The sequence below is a fragment of the Pseudorca crassidens genome, chromosome 4 (assembly GCF_039906515.1).
Source record: "Pseudorca crassidens isolate mPseCra1 chromosome 4, mPseCra1.hap1, whole genome shotgun sequence".
NCBI lineage: Eukaryota > Metazoa > Chordata > Mammalia > Artiodactyla > Delphinidae > Pseudorca > Pseudorca crassidens.
This window is the reverse complement of record NC_090299.1, coordinates 65,765,789-65,791,148: the sequence shown is the minus strand read 5'-3', so window position 1 is coordinate 65,791,148 and position 25,360 is coordinate 65,765,789.

Below are 25,360 nucleotides of genomic sequence, written 5' to 3'. Positions count from 1 at the left end.
TTTCTGGCTCACCCTTACTCAGGCACTTTCTCTCTTATCGCCTATGTCCTTTAAGGCCATAAAATGTTCAAGCCCCAAATATTTCAAGCAGATGTTTCCTGGGGGAGGTTGACTTCAAGGCCCTAAGCACTTTTCTGGATTTCTGCTTTATTTGTTAATTTTTGGCCTCTGAATATTCCTTATTCATTTTAATTACTTATTGATGTGTTAAAAAATTACTTGATACAAGAACTCTCACAGATGGTTGGAGGAATGGAAATTGGCATAACCACTTTGGAAAACTGTTTGGTAGCATATACTAAGGCTAAACGTATGTGCAACTTATGTATGCTGTAATAATGGTTTTCTTAACTATATAGCAAACAGAAATACATACACAAATTCTCCAAAAGACACTATAGGAATGTTCATAGCAGCCTGTTCACAGTGGCCTTAAAACTAGAAATACACAAACTCACATCAGTAGAATGACTATATAAATTGTGGCATATTTATACCATGCATAGTATATACGCTACCATAGAGAGGCTGGGAATGGACAAATGGCAATTATATGCAACAATATGACTGTATTTCACAAGCATAACTAAAGACTCCAGATACAAAAGAGAACATATTATGTGATTTCATTTATATAAATTAATTCAAAATCAGTAAACTAATCTGTGCTGTTAGAAGTCAGGGTGACTTGGGATAGACATATATACACTACTATATATAAAATGGATAACTAATGAGAACCTACTGTTTAGCACAGAGAACTCTACTCAGTGCTCTGTGGTGACCTAGATGGGAAGGGAATCTAAAAAGGAGGGGATATATGTATATGTATGACTGATCCACTTTGCTGTACAGCAGAAACTAACACAACATTGTAAAGCAACTATACTCCAATATCAATTAATAAAAAAAAATTTTTTAAATTAAAATGTTTCTAAAAATTTTTAAAAATTAAAAAAAAAAGAATTTGGGGTGATGCTGTTGGTGGGAATGTAAATTGGTATAGCCACTATGGAAAACAGTATGGAGGTTCCTCATAAAACAAAAAATAGAACCACCATATGATCCAGCAATTCCACCCCTGGGCATATATTTGGACAAAACTATAATTTGAAAAGATACATGCACCCTTATGTTCATAGTGGCACTATTTACAATAGCCAAGACATGGAAAGGACAGACAAAGGTATAAAGAAGATGTGGTACATATATGCAATGGAATACCACTCAGCCATAAAAAAGACTGAAATAATGCCATTTGCAGCAACATGGACAGACCTACAGATTATCATACTAAGTAAAGTCAGTCAGACAGAGAAAGACAAATATCATATGATATCACTTATATGTGAAATCTAAAATACAACACAAAGGACCATATCTATGGAACAGAGGTTCACAGATATAGAGAACAGGCTTGTGGTTGCCAAGGGGGATGGGGACGGGGGAGGGATGGAATGGGAGTTTAGAGTTAGCAGATGCCAACTATTATATATAGAGTACATAAACAACAAGGTCCTACTGTATAGCACAGGGAACTATATTCAATATCCTGTGGTAAACCATAATGGAAAAGAATATGAAAAAGAATATATATATGTACAACTGAATCACTTCGTTGTACAGCAGAAATTAACATAACATTGTAAATCAACTATACTTCAACAAAGTTTAAAAAAAAAAGAGTAAAGAAGTAGGGTGATGATTACTCTTGGAGGGTTAGTAATTGGGATGAAGCACAGAGAGGCCTCCACGGAGCTGATCATTTGTTATTTCTTATTCTGGCTACTGGTTCCACAGGTCTGTCCAGTGTGTGAAAATTCGTTGAGCTGTATACCTGAGATATCTGCATTTTTCTGAATATATGCTTTTCTAAAAAAGGGAAAATACTTTCTGCATTCTTTTGAATTCTTTCCCGCGAGGAGTGGTCAGAGTACGTGGTCTGCCATGCCGTAGGAAAGGAAAGAAGGCAGTGCTTGTTTGGCTTGCCATTATACCTCTAGCATCTAGCACAGTATTTGGCCCAGAGTAAGGGCTCAGTAAATATTTGTAGGTGCCATACATTTGGAATCCAATTTTTAAAAACACATAATTACCAACTGACAAGTTTTCTTCGTTAAAAAATCAACCAGTCAGGGCTTCCCTGGTGGCGCAGTGGTTGAGAGTCCGCCTGCCGATGCAGGGGACACAGGTTCGTGCCCCGGTCTGGGAAGATCCCACATGCCACGGAGTGGCTGGGCCCGTGAGCCATGGCCACTGAGCCTGCGCGTCCGGAGCCTGTGCTCCGCAACGGGAGAGGCAACAACAGTGAGAGCCCCGCGTACCGCAAAACAAAAACAAAACAAAACAAAATCAACCAACCAAACCAACCAAACAGGAAGTAATTGATATATACCTTAGTAATACAGTCACCTTACTCTAAAAAATGTGGGCTGAACAGATTATACTAGTTCATTCACTCCCAGAAAGCTATAAGTGAGGGAGGCTCAAAATGTTTCTCAGTTTAAAAGAGAACAGAATGATCTTAGGATTCATGTATGGATCAAAGGAATTCTTAAGTGAGTTCTTTTTATTTTGGATGTTTTGCCCTTTGAGATATCAATTCCTTGAACAAAGAGTAAAAGTAATTTCCCTAATGGGTAGACATGGGGAAAAAAAAGTCTTTTAGAAAAGTTGAAATTATATTTAGACGTGAAGGACATTTTACTTGAGGAAGTTAAAAAAAAAACTTATAACAAAAATGTTATGGCTCTGCAGGGAAACCACAGTAAGTAGCTGGGTGACCTTGACCAAGCCTCCCGGCCTTCTCTGTTTCCAGTTTTCTCATTTGCAAAATGAGAAAGAAATGAGCACTAGGTTTCTTTCAAAACTAAAATTCTGTAATTGTGCAATTTCATCTAATGCTAGGAAACACTGACTTCAATTACTTTAAACAAATGAATTATAAATCATTAAAAAGGAAAGGTGGTTTTATTTAAAGTAACAAAATACAGTATGATTTACAATAAAGTTCATGTTCTTTAGTGGAGGTCTTTTTTTTTTTTTTTTTTTTTACGCGGGCCTCCCACAGCTGTGGCCTCTCCCGTTGCGGAGCACAGGCTCCGGACGCGCAGGCTCAGCGGCCATGGCTCACGGGCCCAGCCGCTCCGCGGCATGTGGGATCCTCCCGGACCGGGGCACGAACCCGTGTCCCCCGCATTGTCAGGCGGACTCTCAACCACTGCGCCACCAGGGAAGCCCTAGTGGATGTCTTTTAATGGGGCTTGATTAAGTATTAAAGAGGCTCTAAAGAGTAGTTAGAGTATTCATTGTTTAGAATTTTTGGGGCATTTTGCTAAGTACCACTGTGGCAGGGACTGGCCCCAGAGGCTGAGCCTGTTTCCTCTTCTTCCTGGGCACATAGCTAGGCTCTAGTTATCTCCTTCACAGTGAGCTGTGGTCGTGTGTTCTGGCCAATGCAGCATTAGCAGAAGTGATACACGTCTCTTCCAGGCCTGGCCCCATAACACCTCTGACCCAGGATCGTCCCAGCCTTCCCTTAGGCCACAGCATTAGAAGCCACACATAGAAGATGGCAGGGCCACAAGGTGAAGGGTTCTGGCCCTGAATTATCACTCGGAGGAGAGCTGCTGATAGTCAGGAACGCCTGTTTTGGTCTTTCCATGAACAGGAAATAAATATCTAGTATTTGTTCGATTACATGGTTTGAGTTTACAACTGTTAGTGCATGTTTAACTAAACAAACCCTCACAAAATATTTTTTAAAAAGAGAAACTGCAGATTGAAGAGAATGCTAATTCTCAGTTTGTGAAAATTCATTGAGCTGTATACTTAAGGTACCTGCATTTTTCTGAATGTATATTAAAGTTTTCCTAAAAAGAAAAAATGCTTTAACTTTCTGCAAGCAAAGCAAATAATAAGAAAATAGCAGAGTTGACATTTCTCCTACTAATAATTTTTTTTTTTATAAAGAAGAGTTTTCCTAATAAGATAAAGTATTACCCTCTCAATATTCTCCAGGGACTGGACCAAGCATTACAATATTAGCATTAGGAAGGCAGCAGGGTATGGTGGAGATGGTAGAGACTGAGGATTCAGTCAGGCTGAGTTGAAGTCCTGATTTTACTACCCAGGGCTTCACTTTTCTCATCTATACAATGAAGCTAATAATATACACCTAGTTAGGCTGTTAGCAGTAAAACAGAGTGGCTAAAAGGCATGAAATTGGGGTTAGGCTACCCAGAATTGAATCCTGGCTCTGCCATCACTGGCTTGGGTGAGATGCTTAAGTTCCCTGTGCTCTGTGTCTTCATCTGGAAGATGGGGATAATGGTATAGATGTTGGAGAATTAATATGAGAATGAAGTGAGTTAATTCACACAGAGTGCTTAGAATAGTGCCTACCACCAAGATGTATGTAAATGTTTATTTTACTGTTATTATTGCAAGGATTCACTAGAATCTGGACAAAAATTCACCCACATTGTAGACACTCATTAGATGGCAACAGTGCACTATTCAAAGATGTCTGGCAATACTTGTTTGTACATAAAAATGACAGAATCTTGGTTTGATACCTTCTATATGCTCAATACCCTATCGTCCAGAAATTTCATTTTAACCCATTTCAGTTTATCCAATACGTGCTGGTATCCGATGAGAAATAATTTAATTCCATGATTTAACAGGTTATTGCACTGAGAAAAACTAGAGCATATAGAAAGAAATCTGTCTTCTCTAAGACCAAGAGTTGCGGGCTTCTGTATCACGTTTCCCTATTCATATTTAGCTGGACATCAAGCCCTGTGCACCAGACTCTTAAGATTAAGGCTAGACGTGCTTGTCCCCTTAGCTGAGAAAATTTATGGAATCATCTTTCAGCTAGGATAAACTTTCCTTTCTGGTAGTGTCCTTTATCAGTAAAAGGTTTTAAAGCATGCACTCTCAAAATTAGTATTATATATTCACTTATAAATGACATACACTTAGTATTCATATATATGAGTATACATATTTATATGCTATACATCACTATAATACACAAAAGCAAAAGTTTTAGCACGATGGAATAAAGGACATTACCTATAGTTTAAAACATATTCCTAATTGTGATGACTTAATGTAATCATTAACCAATACCTCAAGGCTCAATATATACTTGGGGTGGGTTCCATTGTTAATGACAGTGTATGTTAACCTATTTTAAATAAGATAATTTCTTAATAATTTCAAAATTGTTTATCTGACTTATGCCAGATTCAATTAGATCATCTTTTTTTTTTTTTTAAACTCATTATAGCTGATGAAGAATCTTTCTAGAAGTATAAATTCTGCCATTTTCAAATTGTTTGTACTTGCTTTATTAGGATGATCTTCAGTTCACAGTTTCTCCTTTTAAGCTACATTTCCACTTCCCTAGTTTGGTTAAAACTAGAAAATATAGGGCTTCCCTGGTGGCGCAGTGGTTGAGAGTCCGCCTGCCGATGCAGGGGACACGGGTTCGTGCCCCGGTCCGGGAAGATCCCACGTGCTGCGGAGTGGCAGGGCCCGTGAGCCATGGCCGCTGAGCCTGCGCGTCCGGAGCCTGTGCTCCGCAAGGGGAGAGGCCACAACAGTGAGAGGCCCGCGTACCGCAACAAAACAAAACAAAACAAAAAATCTAGAAAATATAACTCTTAATCCACTAAACTGGGCACACTCTAAATTATAATGCGTTTCAATATGCCGCCAGCAAACAGTTCTGTTAAGAACCCTAAGGGTGCTCCTGCCATTCTCTGGGAGAGACTATTGGACACATGAATCTCTGTTGGAGTTACTGAATGAAGGCAGCAATGTCCATACTGCACATATTTTATATATTACTTAAGTTACATGTCTGACTTTTAAAGCTAAAACTATAAATACAAGCAGAAGTTGTAATGTTTTCTTCCTGCGCATCAAAAGGATCACATGGGGCCCTCACCTCACTTTTGTCTGCACATGATGTAGGCTGCCCTGATTCATTCTCTTGTAGTTGAATATTTTTCTTCCATGCCAAAGAATATTACCTTTCCATCTCAGGCAGATCTGAAGGTTTCTTTCTTAATGGGAAAGAGAATTTTACCTTCTGAAATATAGTACTTGTAATTGAAACCTTAGCAATAGAGCAAGAGAAAACCGAGCAGAAGGTGTAAAGCCTGCCCTTGGGAGGCTGGTGAGTGTAGGGACACACAACCTGGCCTTGGGCATCATTCAGCCCTTGATCCAAGTCCTGGCTCTACTGCTTACTAATTGTGTGAAGTTGATGTAAATTAATCAATCTGAAACTCAATTTCCCCATCTGAAAAAAGTGATAATATCTACTGCATTAGGTAGGTGTATGTTAGGTTGCTGTGAAAAAAACCCACAGGAGGGATAGCTCAAAATACAGTGGCTTACAAAGATGCAATTTTATTTCTTTTACGTGTAAAAGTTCATGTACACTGGGCTCCCTTCTCATGATTAAATGGGTCTTTCGGTTACTGCCATCATGTCTGATTCCAGCAAGAAGGAAGGAGGAAAAGAAAGGGAAGGCACATACTACTTTTCTTTTAAGATTCTGACTTGGAAGTGTTTTAAATCCCATTGGCCAGGCCTTAGGCACATGGACACAGCTAACTGCAAAGGAGCATGGAAAGTGTAGCATTTCCTGGTGACCAGGTGCCTAGCTCCAGGTTTCTATTACTAAAGGAAGACAGGAATCGGATAGGGATTAAATGACACCATTTAGCATAGAACCGGGGCCTGTGGCTATACTACAAACCCAAAGATCACTATTATCATTATTCAATCTCTAAGTCTTTTGCTTTCTCTTAAGCAAAGTGAATATTGATTGACTGTTTCATTCAGTAAACAGGCATTGAGTACTGATCTCAATATGGCAAGAGTGTCCTGCCTATCCCACTAGGTAGTGACTATCAAACCAATAGTAACAGAAGTGGATGGGCTTTGAAAACTACATCATCTTTCTATCTATCTATCTATCTATCTATCTATCTATCTATCTATCTATCTATCTATCTACCTATCTATCTATTTATCTTTCACTTTCAAGGGATCATTCTTCTTACTCTCATGTTAGGATCTTCTGAGGGCCTTGTATCACAGCTAGAAAAATGGTAAAAAGAAAATTTCTACAATTTTTGCAGAGAATATAAAAAATAAAAATACTAGGAAAAATAAGCTGATGAGGGAATCTCCTTGAAAGACTGGGGATGAGAAGCAATAGAGCAAAGTGGAAAAGGCCTGAAGTGTGGATCGAGACGATCTCGTGTATTAGACAACTTAGGCTGTAAGAACTCCTCAAGTCAGTGTTTTACAACAATATATCTTACTCCCAGATCCACGGGTTGAAAATAACTTTGCTTGCTTCTGTCAGGCTCTTCTTGGGTTTGTTCCCTATATCCTTTCATTCTGGTACCTCGGCATGTTTTTGTGGCAGATGGCAGGAGCTTAGGAAGTCAAGCTACATCATGCAAGTGCACTTGGTGCCTCTATTTTTTCTCCCCAGATTTACTGAGATATAATTGACACTTAAAATTGTGTAAGTTTAAGGTGTACAAATGTGATGGTTTGCTACACTTACATACTGCACAATGATCACCACCATAACATTACCTACTATCTCCATCCTGTCACGTAGTTACCGTTTCTTTTTGTGGTGAGAACATTTAAGATGTATTCTCTTAGCAACATTCAAGCATATGACACAGTATTATTAGCTATAATAACCATGCTGTACATTAGATCCCCACATTTGTTAATCTTATAACTGGAAGTTTGTACCCTTTGACAATATCTTGTCATTTCCCATCTAGTCATTTTTCCAGCCCCTGGTAACCACCACTCTCCTATGTTTCTCCGAGCTTGACTTTTTTAGACTCCATATGTAAATGATATCATATAGTATTTGTCTTTCTCTGTCTGATTTACTTCACTTAGCATAATGTCCTCAAGTTTCATCCAAGTTGTCACAACTGGCAGGGGTTCCTTCTTTCTCATGGCTGAATAATATTACATTGTATATATACATACTGCATCTTCTTTATCCATGCACCCATTGATGGGCACATGTTATTTCCGTATCTTGACTATTGTGAGTAATGCTGCAATGAACATGGGAGTGCAGATATCTCTCTGAGATTGAAGCCTCTGGATCTGGCATACCCACTCACATTCCATTGACTAAAGCAGGTCATATGGCTAAGACCAAAGTCAACAGCGTGGAGAAGTATTTTCCATCTTACAAGTAAGCATGGCAAGGGCAGGAAAGGAATAAATAGTTGTGAACAAATAATATAGTCTAAACCCCCTGAGTCTGAATTCCCAACTAGCTGTGTGATCAGGAGCAAGGCTCTTAACCTTCCTGAGCCTCATGTATAAATAAGGATAATACAGATAGCCCACAAGAGTGTACTTATTAAATGATATAATCCCTTTAAAGCAGAGTTTCCCAGTGGCATGCCACAAATGGATTAAGTGTGTGGCATGATAGCGTATTTTTCAGTCCACAGACCAGCTGGGTGAGACTTGGGGCTTCCAGATTCTCAGCCAGTGGCCTCCTGCCATCAACAGCCATGCCTGTATGTTGGCTGCACAAACAGTATCATTTTCTGTGTGCCATGATATGAAAAATATTAGAAGGCGCTGGAAAGGAAAGCACCTAGATAGTGCGTGGCACTTGGTAAGTTTTAAACCAGAAGCAGCTGTCGTGACTGATGGATGGAGCAGAGACTGAGGCAGCAGTTTGATGGCAATGAGGCATCAGTAGGAACCACTGACATAAGAGAATCATGCCCGCCACCCACAGCAGTTTCGAGAAAACTCTACTTGATGCTTTGCTGTTTTCCTCTCTGTGACCCTGTGGGGGTCATGACCTCACCCCACCCCCAGCCCCCAGCAATTTGAGAAATCCTGGGAAAGAGGATGCGGAAGACAATGACCAGAGCCCATGCTCTGTGTGACCAGAGTTGAAAGTTGAATCTAAAAATATGTCTTACTATAGAACACCAATTGTGGCTGTTTCTATAGTCATTCCGGAGCTTATTACAAATCTACCCCAAAAGAAATTCCTGGAATTGTGCTGTCTGTGAATTGCTGGGAAGACACAGCGCCATTCTTGGTCTGGCATGTGGTCAAGGCTGACTTACAGTGGGTCTGAGTTGGAGCTTCTCACCATCTGAGAGTGGGAAGCCAGTGTTCTGGGTCTCTCTAGATTGGAGCTGCTCCTTTCTGCTGAGATATGAGATAGTCTCCTCTTACTACCATAAACATGAGTATTCTCAGCGTAGACAAAAACTGAGGGCAACAGCCTAAGTCACTGGAAAATGTTGCTAATCTTTAGCTAGTGATACTGCTAGGCAAAGCATGTGGCTTTTGTGCAGAGAGATGTTTTCCTATTATTTTAGTCTTATGTTTCCCCACTACCCAGCACAGGTGCAGTCAGGGTCTAGTGTCCTAAGACAAATATAACAGTTGAGAAGATTAACATTGAGAACTGAAGTTTTAAAAATAAAGTTGGATCCAATTTTCATGTTATTTTGAAAACTCAGCTTTATCCAAAGTGATTTCCATGGCACGATCATTGGTTTCTTTGACACTGATTTAACCCTTTATTCATCACTTCAACAGACATTTGTTGAAAGCCTTTTATGTGTGAGATTCTGGAGATACAATAATGAATAAGGCATAGTTTCTGGCCTCAAGGAACTTTCATAGTGAGAATAGAGCATTAACGGAAAGAAACATTATTTTGAAATTTCATCACAGTGTTAACTACGACTCCTCTAATATCTTATACAGAAGAGAAAGAAAAAACTGCATGAACGTTCTCTGGTAATTAAACAGTACTTTAGATACACATATGAAAAGTATTGTTAATGAAGTCCATCTCTCTCTCCAAACTTGTGTGTCATAATGAGAATTTCCTATTATCCTTCTGTTGAGGAAGAAAAAAGACTTAGCCAGCAATGTTGCTAAGGGAACAGGGAAATGGCCATTCTCATGTACTGTTGATAGGCCTGAGAGGGGTCTAAATTGGTTCATGCTTTCAGGAATGGCAATCTGGCCATATGTAAATGCCCTACAATGGGAGGGAGATGCTTTAAATAAATTACGGAACATCGCACAAGGGAATGCTATGTGAACCATAAAAATGATGCTCAGATGAATAATGAAATGGAATATGTTTTTGAACAAGAAAAATACAAAACAGTAGACACAGTATGATTCCAGTTATGTGTGTGTGTGTGTGTGTGTGTGTGTGTGTACATGCATAAGCAAAACTTGGAAAAAGATAATGCTGATATGTTAAAGGTGGTTATTTCTGAGTCTCGAGATTCCAAGTGATTTTTTAAAAAATTTATTTATTTATTTATGGCTGAATTAATTAATTAATTAGTTTTTGACTGTATTGGGTCTTCGTTGCTCTGCCCGGGCTTTCTCTAGTTGTGGTGAGCGGGGGCTCCACTTTTCGTTGCGGTGCATGGACTTCTCATCACGGTGGGCTCTTTTGTTGTGAAGCACGGGCTCTAGGCACACGGGCTTCAGTAGTTGTGGCTCGTGGGTTCCAGAGTGCAGACTCAGTAGTTGTGGCGCACGGGCTTAGTTGCTCCACGGCATGTGGGATCTTCCCGGACCAGGGCTCGAACCAGTGTCCCCTGCATTGCCAGGCAGATTCTTAACCACTGCGCCATCAGGGAAACCCTCCAAGTGATTTTTAATTTGAGGAGTGTTTTTCAGCACTTTTTGAATTTTCTGCAAAGAACACATATTACTAGCATAATCAGAGCAGGTTGGGGAGGATTGGGGATTTTTGTTTGTTGCATTTTTTAAGAATCAAAAAAGTCTGGATTGGGTCATGTCAGCTCCAGGGGAAAAATGATTCCAAGGAAAAACTTTTATTTACCTTATGTGGCAGAATTAAAGACATGAGCTTAGGTAGCTGGTGGGATTTCTACTGATATAGAATTTTCCAGCTAGGCCTGTGGAAGAGGCACCTTTAGTTTTTTGGTTTGTTTGTTTGTTTTGTTTCTGTGTGTGTAAGCAATGAAATTAATGAAAATTTAGCACACTTACAAGGAGAAGATGCAGCAGCTCTCTTAGACAAATCAAGCCGTCTTTGGCGATTTTTCATTGGAAATCTGAAAAAAAGGTAGCTGGGAGAACTGCTTGCTGGAGTGCTATCCAGAACTAGGCCTGAGTAAGGGCTGGTGTTAGAGTTACTGCATGTCTCCCCTCACTTAAGTTGTTGAATTTATGGAGCTCAAGAGTGCTGATTTCTCATTTCAGGTTTTTAAATAAAAGTTGATTCTTTTAAGCTACCATATGATCCAGGAATTTTACTCCTGGGCATATATCCAGAGAAAACTCTAATTTGAAAAGATACATACACCCCAATGTTCATAGCAGCACTATTTACAATAGCCAAGACATGGAAGCAACCTAAGTGTCCATCAGCAGATGAATGGATAAAGAAGATGTGACACATAGATACAATGGAATATTACTCAGCCATAAAAAAGAATGAAATGATGCCATTTGCAGCAACATGGATTGATCTAGAGATTATCATACTAAGTAAAGTAAGTCAGACAGAGAAAGATAGATATCATATGATATCATTTATATGTGGAATCTAAAAAAGTGATACAAATGAACTTATTTACAAAACAGAAACAGACTCAGACATAGAAAACAAATTTATGGTTGTCAAAGGGGAAAGGGAGCAATGAATTAGGAGTTCAGAATTAGCAGATGCAAACTACTATATATAAAACAGGTAAACAACAAGGTCCTACTGTATAGCACATGGAACTATATTCAATATTGATATTAATATCTTATAATAAACTATAATGGAAAAAGAGTTGATTCTTTTAAACACTGTATTAAAAATCGTTATATATTTTAAACATACTTGAAAAAATAGGAAATTATAGGAAGAACACTGTTTTAAAAATTGGCCTATTTTCTTGACATTTTTCTCCTCCCCCCACTATAAATATTATAGATACAATGAAGCCATCTCTGAACCCTCTCCCTAATCCCATTCCCCATGAGATTAGTGTGGTTAACTTTCTCCTTAGAGTTAACCACACTAATTATTTCAGTGCTCTTCATTCCTATGCCTATTTCAGTAATTTTTCTACATATTTTGCATCAATAAACATCGAAACTTTTTTTTCCTAAACTTTTGCTAAACTTCTTTTGGGTATTTTTCCTAGACTCCTCCAATTTGCTTTTTTTGGTTCTTGTTGTTGTGGCTGAGATTTAATTGTGCTGTTAGATGTCACTCTAATTTATTCATTTTGACTGCTGTATAGTAATCCACTGTAGAAATATGCAACAATATATTTATCCATTCTTCCATTGACAGACACTTAGGTTGTTTACAATTTTGTTTTTGTTTTTGCTATTTCTAACAATGCGACAGTGAACATTTGTGAACTTGTGTCCCTGTCTAGCATGTATACCTTAGAAGTGGGATAACTGGAACATAGGCTAAGTGTATCTTCTGCCTAACTAGGTATAGCCAACGGCTCTTCCAGGTGATTACCAGCTTACAGTCCCACCATAAGTGTATGAAGGTTCTTGCCAATGTTTGGAATTGCCATTCTTTAGATTTTTGCCAATCTGAAGACTGTGAAATGATTTCTCAGTGTCATTTGATTTCCCTAATTGATCCTGAGGCTGACCATCCTTCCATACATTTATTGGCCATCAGTCTTTTTTTCTTCTTAGCGACTTTTTCTATACGTTGATCACTTTTAAAAAAATATTCTTTTCTATTATGGTTCATCACAGGATATTGAGTATAGTTCCCTGTGCTATACAGTAGGACCTTGTTGTTATCTATTCTATATGTAATAGTTTGCATCTGCTAAACCCAAACTCCAAATCCATCCCTTCTCCACCCCCCTCCCCCTTGGCAACCACAAGTATTCTCTATGTCTGTTGATCACTTTCTTAATGGGTTTTTAGCCTTTCCCTGTTTGGTTTATTCTCAGTTTTAAAAAAATTAGAAAAAGAAATCCATTCACCTATCCATTCAGCATTTTCTTTTTTTTAGTGAAAATTGGCTGTTAGATGCTATGACAGGATTATGAAAAAAGTAGTCTTTTACATGCAGATACTCAATTTATACTATTTTTGATGGTAAGAAGAGGACACTCTTCTTCAATATATTATATAAGTGTTGTATTAGGATTAATCTTTACTTCATTTATATTTTGTTCATAAGGTTTATTTCAGACTATTCCTGACAAAAATAAAAAATGATGTGGTTACAAATATTGCTGTATTGCCCTTAATTGTCCAAATAAAGCATCGATTCTAGACTCTAGAGTCAGAAAATGAAGGAAGATGGCCATGCTCCCCCAAGGTTATCTTGCCCTCCTTATGCAGCGGCACATGTGGGATGGTCAGGAGTACACAGAGAATGACTAATGTATTAATAAGGCTTACATGTACCTCTCACCCCCCTATAATTGCATTCCTTTCATTAGCTTTTACCCAGCTGGTCTGAGTTGCACAAACAAAATATTGTATAAGATCAGTCCACTGATGGTAAATTCAGAACAATTTTTGTAAAACCCTTGCCAAGTTACATACTGACCCCAGGGTCTTTAAACCAGCCAAAAAATGTTGAGCAAAAACTGAATTAAATCTATTATCACAAATTTGTGCCCCATAATCTGATGCGACTTCCAGATGTCCAGCCCAAGACCATCTGCTGAATGTCTGTGGGCACGCACTCCCAAAACATGTGCCTGGATAAGAGTAACAGACCGACAGCTTGCAGCTCTGAAACTCTGAGCAGTTGCTGCTTAGACATAAAAGCGACAAAGAATAAACCAGTAAGCAAGGTTTTTTTTGAGAGTTCTTTTCTGTTTAACCATCATTTGCTTTCTGTTTAATTGACCAGTTGCTTTGTTCTTAGAGTCAAATTGTACATCTCTCTCAAAGACAGCAGACTGCGTGATTTCAAATATTTTAAAAAGCAACAACAAAACCTTTGAGAGTTAGCTGCTAACTTAGACTTGGTAATAATTCTGAGTAGCATGTTTTGTTTATTACAGTATGTCTTATGGCAGGATTCTGAGAACACAGACTCTCAGAAGGCGCTGTATGGGCAGTACGTTTACTGGAGAGTGCTCTCGGGAACAATTTGCATGAGAGAATGGGGGAAGTAGGATTGGGCAGAAAGAGAAGCTGGACTGAGAGGCAGTGACAACAGAGGCCTCGTGCATTCCTCTGGCTGGGGGCGGGGGGTGTACTTTAGAGCTTGGATGCTGTGGCAATTAATTTTTTTTGTCAACTTGGCCAGGCTCTGATGCCCATTTGTTTGGTCAAACACCAGGCTAGATGCCGCTGTGAAGGTATATTTTGTTGTATTTTTTGTTGTTGTTGTTAGATGTGAGTAACATTTAAATCAGTACACTTTCAGTGAAACAGATTACCCTCCATAATGTGGGTGGGCCTCATACAAAAATGGTAAACAGGGCTTCCCTGGTGGCGCAGTGGTTGAGAGTCCGCCTGCCGATGCAGGGGACACGGGTTCATGCCCCGGTCCGGGAGGATCCCACGTGCTGCGGAGCGGCTGGGCCCGTGAGCCATGGCCGCTGAGCCTGCGTGTCCGGAGCCTCTGCTCTGCAATGGGAGAGGCCACAACAGTGAGAGGCCCGCGTACCGCAAAACAAACAAACAAACAAAAACAAACAAGAAAATTAAACAATTATATTTTTAAGCTCTGTAGTTGGTACTAAGAATATGTCGATTAATAATAATAATGGTACCAGTGAAAGATCAAATGGAAAAGAATGGTCTTCTTTTTCAAAAGACCGCCTTTAGTAGATCCAACGTATTCCAATTGGGCAATTCCTCTACTATTAGAGGAATAAGTCTTCTAATTTACCTTTGCTCTTCAGAGAGCCAGAGACTGGGGTTTCTTGAAAGAGAAGGAATTCTCCTTAAGACTGCAATGTAAAAACCCTGCCTGAGTTTCCATTCGGCTGGAAATTCGGCCTCAGGACTGCAGTATCAACTCTCACCTGAATTTCCAGCCTTTCCTGCAGATTTCAGACTTGACAGCCCCCCACAATCATGTGAGTCAATTCCTTAGCCTAGGGGGTAAACCCTAGGGGTCTATGTTATGACCCTTCTATTGGGGTTTGCCATAAAGCGCACGTGGCGTCAGCTGCCATCACAGTGTCAAGAACTGTGAAGGGTCTGAGATTTTATCCTACATGCAAACTAGCAAGTTAGCTTGCCACCGTTTCATGGATGCTGCTAGAAGACATGAGGCTCCTGGGTCAGTTTATTACTCACAGCTCTAGCCATAGCCAGAGTATCAGCATTTTTATACTGATTCCCTGAGCCCCAATGCCCATAAGGAGGATCATATCACACCTGCACCCACAGTGGATTGCATTACAATAGAGGGACCCTGAGTTTAGGGAATACAAATCTTTTATAACGGGCAGTAAGTATGCCTGCCCTTCGCTCCAGAAGGAGGTACTACCTCCATCTTCCATGGCTGTAAGAAAACCTGCCCTAAGCTTTGGAGGAAGACACTATATCTTCCAAGTCTATCTGCTATACAAACATCCTTGAAATCATAGTTCAGAACAAAGGACAGACAGTCCCTCAATCATAGGACATGCAGAAAAGACTCATGGAGAATTGTCTCTCAACACAAGAAATCTCTAGCATATGGTCTGCCAGGTCACATGGTCCAAAGGATAGTGCTTTTAAGAAGTTGCTTTTTAATGAAACTCTAAGAATTTGGTGTCTAACTTTACGTTAAACTGTGCTGTCTTTGTTTGGCAACTTTTGACCAGTAGCTTAAGAGTCAGACTGCCTGGGTTTGTGTGGGCTCTGCCAAACATTTGCTGTGTGACCCTGGGAAAGTCACTTAACCCCTCTGTGTCTTAAAGTCTTATCTGTATCATGATGATAATAAAAGCACCTCCCATGTAGGGCTGTTGTGAAGATTCAATGAATTAATATGGATAAAGTATTTAGAACAGTGTCTGGCACACAGTTACACTGTTTTTATTCAATGCCTTGGCATTTGTGCTTAAGGAAACCATTTGCCTCTTCCTCTTCTACTGCAGACAGGTCTATGGAGGCTAGATGGAAGGATCAATGCATTTTCCTTTCCAAACTCTATTGCAGAGTGTTTGCTAACGTGGCAGATGTGGCTATTGCCTAAGCCGATATCCATTCGCCCTCGTTTCCTTAGTGCTGGAACTTGAATTCCAGGAGTGAACAAAAGACCACATTTCCAAGTCTCTCTTGCAGCTACGTGTGGCTTTATGACTACATTTTAGATGATAAGCTTCCAATCTGCTGAAATGTAGCTGCCTCACCTTACAGGGGCTCCCTTTTCATCCTTCTGCCTCCCTATCTTCTAGATTTTAATTAGGATGTGATGGTGGCAACTCCAGCAGCCATCCTAAATCGTGAAGGTACAAGCCACACTCTATGAATAGCTGCAGAGAGAGAGGAGCCCGTGTCTCTGTAGACGGCATAGAATTGCTATCTATATCAGCCTTGTATGGTTTGACTCCAGATTTCTTTAACGTTAATAGTGAAATCAACTTTTTCTTGGTTAAGCCATCGGAATTTTGCTTATTTGATATCAGCTATTGGCAGTCAACCTCTCCTGACTCATAACTGCTAGTTGCTCTATTCATTCATTCATTAACTGATTCTTTATACATTCACACGTTTATTGAGTCCTACTCTGTGGTAGGCCCTGAAGAGTTAAAACAACCTCTTGGAATATTTCCTTCCCCAGGTTACTGGGTCTCATGGAAATGAGTTATGGCTCCAATAAAACCAAATGGAAAATTATACAAAATGACTGTGTTTGTGTTAGAATATCGTCCTGTTTTTGAAAATGGAGCTGTTTAATGATCTGCAAATTCACACAAGTTCAAAGAAAAGAATGAAGCCGCACTAAAAAGACCTTGGTAATTGTGGGATTCAGAGAGCTCTGGAAACTTGTTTTGATTTTCCTGGGCTCTGAATTCTTCCCTGCTTCCATCTTTGGTTGGAAATGACATCATCTCTCACTCTCACCAGCCTGAAATGAGTTGTCCTTTATCTCTGCGACTACGAATGTTCCTGTAAAGCCTTCTATTAAGATGCAGGGGAAGCAGATACGAAAGTATATGAGGGAATTGTGATAACAATAATCATACAGTCTCCATCTTTAAAAATTTCCACATAGTCCACAAGGCACATAAATCCTTTAGTTATCTCTCGACAGGTCAGCCTGCTATTAGTAGACATATTTAGGTTAGGTCTATCTATGCAAAAGGAAACTGAGTGTAGACATTCTAAAGCTTCAGGTACTCGTTCGATAAATAATTATTGAGTATCAACTGCAGACGTGGCACCAGGGATGGGGGTAAGCTGCAAAATCAGAATGGTCCTTGCCCTCTTGCTTCTTAGAATTTTTGACAGCTCTCTTCCTTTTCCTGACAAAAAATTTTCAAGTTCCCACCCATCATTATTCCAAACATGCATGTATTGTGTGGAATTAGTCCCTTTAAACTGGAGTCATGTGTAAAACTGCCTCAATTCAACCTTTGACCCAGGGTAGACTCATTCAGATTTCTTTTTCCAAAGAATCCCACTCCCCCATTTTACATGAGTCATGGTATATGTATTCTTACGGCAATATGGCATAGATTTGAGCTTCCCTAGGAGAGTGCTATACAATTAACATTTATTTACCTCTCCAGGAGACTACTCCCCCCTCTCATAAAAATTAAACCTAACACGCAAATACTCAGTAATCCTTTTTCTTCCATTTACCTTCAGAACATACTCACCTACTCAATGTAAATCATATTTACAAGGTAGGTTTTGTTGTTGTTGATTATTTTGTTTTTCAATATCTGGAGTATAATTGAGATAAAATGTAGGTCACTGAATAAAAGGCCTGGGACTTGTATTTTTCCTTCAACAAGCAGCCTTTTGATCTATTTAAATTCATCAATAATAGATTAAGCACATTACCATTTTATCTATTTTCTACAACCTCAAATTGGTTTGAAACTTAACAAAAAGTAAAACTATATTTGTATGTTTGTAGGTCTTTCACACAGTACGAACTTGACAGGTTGGCATGGCTTTAGAATTCTGATATGGGGGAAATTGTGTTTAATTGATGTGATTAAAAACAAAGGGAAGTAACATAGACTTGAATAGCCAAAGAAAAAGGTTTGGCTTTTTTTTGAACGAAAGAAGTCTGGAAGTTAGATCAACAGTTGTATTTTTCAGTTCACTTTGTTTCACATTCTCCCTCCCTGACTCCAATCTAATTTATTTTTGCATTAAATAATTCAGCTCCTTTCCTTTTGTAATGGGTTGAATTTGGGGAGATGAAGACAAACTGCTTAGACCTTGAAAAACACATGGGCTCCTCGGGTAGATGGCATCTGGGAGGACTCAGAACTCCCTCCACATTCTATAGGGAAAAAACAGAGCCAGGTGCATTTCTTCCCAAATCAAATTAGCTGCAAGATGCCACATCCAATTGTGGCAAATTGATGTGAGAGTTTGTGATGTCTGCAGCAGCTCTTCCAGCAAAGGTCACCACGAAAAGACACAGGCACCAGGCGGGGGGTGCAGCAACTTGTGCTCGAGCCGCTCCGACAATAGCAGGGAAGATGTAAGATGCAATCAGCTTTTGGAAAATTGTAGGAGAATCCAGTTGTAAGTATGTATTCTAATTGGATTTACTGTGCCATCATTTACCTCTTTAAGGATGTTAACATAACATTATGTTTAATTGAAAAAATGGGTAGTTAACTATTCAGAGGAGATGCTCCAGCCCCCCATATAAGCCACAGTCTAATCACACACAAAATATAGGATGCCCTAATCACATCGCCAGACAGTTTTCGCATTTCTTAAATAAAATTTGCTTATTTACCACCGAAAATTAACTCAAAATGTTGACATGTGACAAATTTGCCCATCTTGATAGTTGTTTTTAAAGCTCTCCCCTGACATTAACAAGTTTACATCATGCTTTATGACATTTAATTAGTCATATTTTATTTAATTAGCACGGTAAGACATCCAAATGTTTTCTGAAATGCCCAGACAGGAGGTGGCAGTTCCATACATTGTGAGAGACCAGGCAAATGTCTCTTCAGACCCATTCCCAGGCGGTTTGCATTTTTGGCTACATCTAGCAGACTGTTCTTGCTGAGAAATGGGAATATTTTAAGGTTTCAACAACCATTTCAGGACCCCCCTCAAAATCTGTCTGTAAAGTGCATATACTTTTCCATGCTAACTTAACCCAGGACGTCTCTGCTTGAAGGTAAAAATAAAGCTATGTACCTGGTAGGCTTGTGATCTAAGTGTATTTATTAAATAATGAACGGATAAGTAAGTACGTAATCTCGGAGGAGATGGTTTTATGCGATTGAAATCCTTTCTTCTCACAACTTTCTTCGAGACTTCTCACATACTTTCTTTTCACAACTACTGATGAGTTTCAGGGTGCCAAGACTCTGCTATAAATGCAAGTCTTGAATACACTGAACGTTTATTGAGTGCTTATTATGTGCCAGGCAACTTGCCAACCACTCATGCATTATTGCTGCCATTTGTTAGATGATGAAACGGAGGCTTAGAGACGGTTACTAACAGTTGGCAAAAAAGTGACAAAGTTAAGGGTCAAGCCTAGAGTTTCTCACAGCAGATCAGGGCCCCTGCCAAAAACCACCACGCCCCTCAGAGGGCAGATCTGTGCTCATAAGTAACTCCTCAGCCTTGTTCACACCCAGGCTGCTCTATTCTGAATCCAAAGCTCGAGCACATAACCTGTCCACATCACAGCCTAACTCTTTTGTGGCTAATGGCGGCTGGTCCTACTCCTTTAAAAATACAGATAACTCTAAACAATTCGACACGATTGTGGAATATCCATAATAAAGTACCAAAAAAACCATGATGGAAACTTTATTTCTAACTTTAGCATGTAAATTCTGCTCCTCTCATACTGTAGCCTAGTAATGAAGCTGAGTCACCTATCCTGCCCTAGTTCTCCTAGTTCTAAGATTGCATTTCATTTTATTTATTTTTTTAAGTGCTTTTTTTTTTAAAAAAATTATTTATTTATTTGGCTGCACTGGGTCTTAGCTGCAGCATGCGGGATCTTTGCGGCCTGCGAATTCTCAGTTGCGACAGGCAGACGGGATCTAGTTCCCCAACCAGAGATCAAACCAGGGCCCCCTGCACTGGGAGAGTGGAGTCTTAGCCACTGGACCACCAGGGAAGTCCCTATAGGACTTCATTTTAAATGCTACTGGAAACCCAAATGGTGCTCCAAACTTAATATATATTTTTCTGTACAGATATAAGTTAGTTCAACTTTTTAAAATGCAATAAGGCAAAGAATGACCTTTGTTCCATGCAGGTGAGTAAACTAAGATGTCCAAAGGGAGGGAGCAGTGATAGGAGAGGAATCAGAAATCTACTGTCTGCCTTCACCTTGACAATATAAAAAACTTGGGGGAGAGTTTTAAAAACACTCATACAAATCTGTTTCAGATTTGGACTGCTTGTATTGGAAAGTGAGATAAGTGTAACTTTAAAGCATTTACTTAAATATTCCAATGGATATGACCCCCCCACCCCGCAATATCTGTGGTTACTCCAACCACTTCCAAACTCCCCCTCCCCTACATAGGGAATGCAGATGTAGGTTTTCTGCTAAAATAGCACAGCTCTAAGTGCATTAAGAAAATCATTTCAATAGAGCTTTTACTAATGCAGACGATTTTTTAAATGAAACACGGCAGATACAATAGCAGAGGCGCCACAGATTGAATAAATATCACTTAACCAATTACCAATTATCCATGCTAATGAAGGATGAGACAGAGCTCTGATAAATTAAAACCCCAAATAAACCGAATGTTGGTTTAACCAGTGATTCTCCCCCTTTTGCAAAAACGTCTAAGGAGCAGCTATAAAATGACTGATCTGAATTTTACTTCCTCGCCCTTCCTCCACCTGCCCACCCTCTGACTGTGGCCCTGATGGGCAGGAAAACGGTCAAAGGGCAGACAGCTGGAGGGGACTCAAAGGGAGTAGGGGGGACCCACAGAGTAGAGAAGCTGCCCCTGGATAATTGAGAGTTGATTGGATGCACAATGGCCTCCTTTTGTCCACTTTTTATTTTGGATAAGGGGCCACAGCCAAGCCTGATAAGTAGCTCTTTCCTAGACCTTCCTCTCCTGGGCCAGCTGTGAGCATTCATGGGTGACAGCCGTGTTTGGTACATTCCTTGCTTCGCTTCTCTCCTCTCCGAGTAGTCAGGGATTGAGCTAGAAAACTCCAGCCATACCAGAAGTCTGGTTCTTGTCATTTTGCAAAACCTCAGCCTAGGTCAAGGACTGGAAAGGACCGGAGGGGCTGCAGAGAAATATCTTCAAATGATCTGACACCAGGAGCTTCAGGCTACGACATTCATAAGCCTCTGTCTTGCCCCCTGGCATCCTCACGTTCTTCCTTTCTTCCGTTACTCTCACCTTACATTCCCTCATATGGATTCCTTCCCTCACTCCCCTAATACTTGAGTGTTCCGTCTTGCCATGTGGGTCCTTTGCCTTATCTCTATTTTGTTGGCGGCCTCCCTCCTCTCAGCATCACATATCCTGCACGTGACTGGAGTAATAGCTGGCTTTCTGATGCTCCATGGGGCACCTTTCCCAGGACTAACACAAAGCTACGTGCAACTGTAAGGTCGGATCCTTTACTAAAATATCTGAGCCCCTAGAGTGCATCTCTGCTAACCTGGCCTTCTCGGTCCAAACCTTAGGACTCCCCTCCCACATTTCAATGTTTTAGCAACTAAAGGGTTAAAGCTGAGCGCAGCAGGGAATCTACTTGACCTCCATTCTATTTGGTTGGTACTCTTGCTGTGCAGTACTCTTCAAAAGACACAAGGTACCCCCAGGAACCTACCAGTGTTTATACACAGTAGTAGGAGAATAAGTATAAAATGCTAAATATTTAGTCATTAGCAGAGTGGAAGTTGCTTTCTGGTCCTATGAGCAGGACTCTGGCTGATCTATGGCTGCGTGTGTTAGAGCCTAGAATAATTTAGGGAAAAGATTTTGACTTATTTTAGAATTCCAAAAATCGTTCACAGATCCATGCTCTTGTACACACTCCTTACTCTACCTGGAATGCCCTTCCCAACCGTGCTCACCTGGCAAACTGCCACAGGTCTTCTAAGACTCTGCTCACGTGTCTCCTCTTGTGCAGTTCTGATGGTCAAGGAGTCACAGGCTTCCCTGTGTTCCCACAGAGGTTTGTACCATTCTCTTTTAGAGCGCCTAATGCCTAGTGCTGGAGCTGTTTGTTAACCCGTCTCTTTCTTCCACTAAACCAGTATTTCTCAACCTTGGCAGCACGTTGGAAGCCCCTGGGGAGTTCTAAGACACACCAATAGTTGGGTTTCACCATCAGAGATTCTAATTGGGAAGAGTGGAGACCTGAGGGCCGAGAGATTTAATGTCTCCCCAGTGACTCTAACATGGAGCCCAGTTTGAGCTCCACTGAGCTAGACTGAGCTACCTGAGGGAGTTACTGTATCTCACTCCTCGGCCGCTGGCACAACACACGGCATCCGGTAAGTGCTCATTGAATGAATGTATATCTGCATTAGTTGGCCTGCTCTAGGTGGTCAAGAGCCCTGTGGCAGAGACTGCCAACTTTCCACCAGTATTCATTCTCCCCTCTATGGGAGAGGTGGTAGCATTTTAGCTGCAGGTGTAGGGCTGCTTAGGAGAAAGACCACGTTTCCCAGCTTCCCTTGTAGCTAGGAGAGGCCAAGAAAGTAATTCTGGTCCACGGGATGTGAGCAGAAATACTGTGTGCAATTTCTAGGTTATGCCCTTAGAAAGAAAGGTCATCACCTTCGATGCCCTCTTTCCTCTGTCCCTGCTGGCTGGAGTGCCAACATGGTGGTGGTTGGCCATCTTGGACATGGGGATGAGAGAAACGTAATAGAAGGGACCCGATCCCTGACTTGTGGAGCCATTTGCTGGCCCTAGAGAAAGACATAAACTGAAGTCACTATTATTCTTGGTCTCTGTTACAGCACCCAAGTGTTTGTGACTAATTTGGAAAAACATTTGTACTGTACTATCACAAAGCCTGATACTTGAATTTGATAACTCTAGCAAAAGTTGTACTAACTCCACTCCAGTCTGGTAGCCAGCTCTGTGGCTTTACAAGAGCGACACGACTTGTGTTTCTGATGGCTTGCCATCACTCTTAGGGTGACGGCCAGAATCCAGGTCACGGACCACAGGGCCTCACCTCACCAGGCCATGTCTTCCTCTCCAACATCATCCTGCCCTCTGCTCCCCTTGGTCTCTCTGCCGCAGTCTCACCAGCCTGCTCTTGTTTCCTCAAAGGAGCCTCATTCTCTTCCACCACAGGGCCATTGTATGGGCTGTTCCTTCCGTCTGGAAGGATCGTGCCCCCTGTTTTCACCCAGTTAACCCTAAGTTGTCCTGCTGGTCTTCAGATCTCAACTTGGTTGGCGCTTCCTCAGGTCTCCCCTGACCTCTCTGACTAGGTAACCCCCATATTATACATCTTGAGACTCTCCACATTTATCACAGCTGTAATTTTGTAGTAATTGGAGGTGATTATAGTTAGCAATTGTCTATATTACAAGACTCTTAGCTACACAAGAGCAAGGCCTGTGGCTGCTTTTGTTCACCACTGACTCCCCAGTGCCCAGCAGATCGTCAAGCATGTACTAGGAGCTCAGTAGATATTTACTGAATGAACAGATGAATAAATGAGTGAGCCAAAGAGGTAGTCTTTCCCTTCCATTGCAGAACCTGGAAGAGGCAGGGAAGATGGAAATGATATGGGGTTCGATCCCTGGCCAGGGAGCTAAGATCCCACATGCCTCGGGGCCAAGAAACCACGACATGGAACAGAAACAGTGTTGTAATAAATTCAATAAAGACTTTAAAAAATGGTCCACATAAAAAAATATATCTTAAAAAAAAAAGTCATGTGCTCTTATCCAATATGTTTCCTCCTTCCAAGGAATCCAAGTCCTACACTCCCTTCAGAGCCAGCTTGTTCTATCTCCTTCAGGAAGACTTGATGAGCCACACTAACTTGTGAGTACTCCTCCCACTACCCCAGACTTCAGGAGTTTTGTCAGGAGCATTCAATAGGCTTTTATGATAAATTGCTTAGCAACATTATTTGTTTTTATGTAACTATACTATCTCCCCACATAGAATATAAATTCTTTGAGGACAGCAATATGAATCTTTTTTCTTAGTACCCAATATAAGGGGTGCTTCCTAGTAAGCAGCTAGTGAAGCATGAAGTGTTTGTTTAGGACAGTGATGGTGATGATGACATAAGGAAGTGTATATTCTCTCCCAAAACGCTGTTGCTAACCTGTAATCCTGTACCTCAGAATTAGGCCAGAATTAGTGCACATGGGTCTTGAGAAAATATTTCACTCTAAGATTGAAAATCAAGTCCCTTGCAGCACAACACATCATGAGGGCTCTAATTTACTCAGGCCAGAGTGAAATAGCTGAGATCTGAATCTCAAAATTGCCCAGGGCAATGAAAACTCTAAATGAATTGAAGAAGTCTCTTTTAACTTTGGTTGTAGTGAAAGAAAAAAAAAAATGAAAAAGTTAGGTTAGAAGGGCATTAATCTTGGGTGCTAGCCCTGTGTTTTGTTATATTCACCTGGTGTCGAAAAGCCACCCACATCTGTCTACCTGATTTATTCATCAGAGGAAACTTATGGTTTCTTTTCTGAGAAAATACCAAAGTATTTTTTCAAGACATGAATTATCTATTTTTGCTTTTGTCTGTCCATTCATCCATGCTTCCTCCCTTCCTTCCTCCCTTCCTTCCTTTCTTCTTTCCTTCCTCCCTCCCTCCCTCCCTCCCTCCCACCCTCCCTCCCTCCCTCCCTCCCTCCCATCCTTCCTTCCTTTCATCCTTTTAGCCAGCCAGCAAAGATATATTGAGAGCTGACCATATGCTAGGCACTATGCTAGGCAAGGGATATAAGAACAGGTATTAGTAATAGCAGCAATGAAAAAAGTAGCTAGTGTTTTTTTGAGTGATTACCATGTGATAGATATGCACATAGCTGCATTTAATCCTTCCAACAACATTTAATGTGCAGGACCATTGTATGCCTCACCTCGTATCTTCTTGACTCTTCTTTTTAATTCCAGCTGCTGCCATGACAACCAGTTTCCTACAGGTATAACCTGGCAATACCTTGCTTCAGCTGTACCAC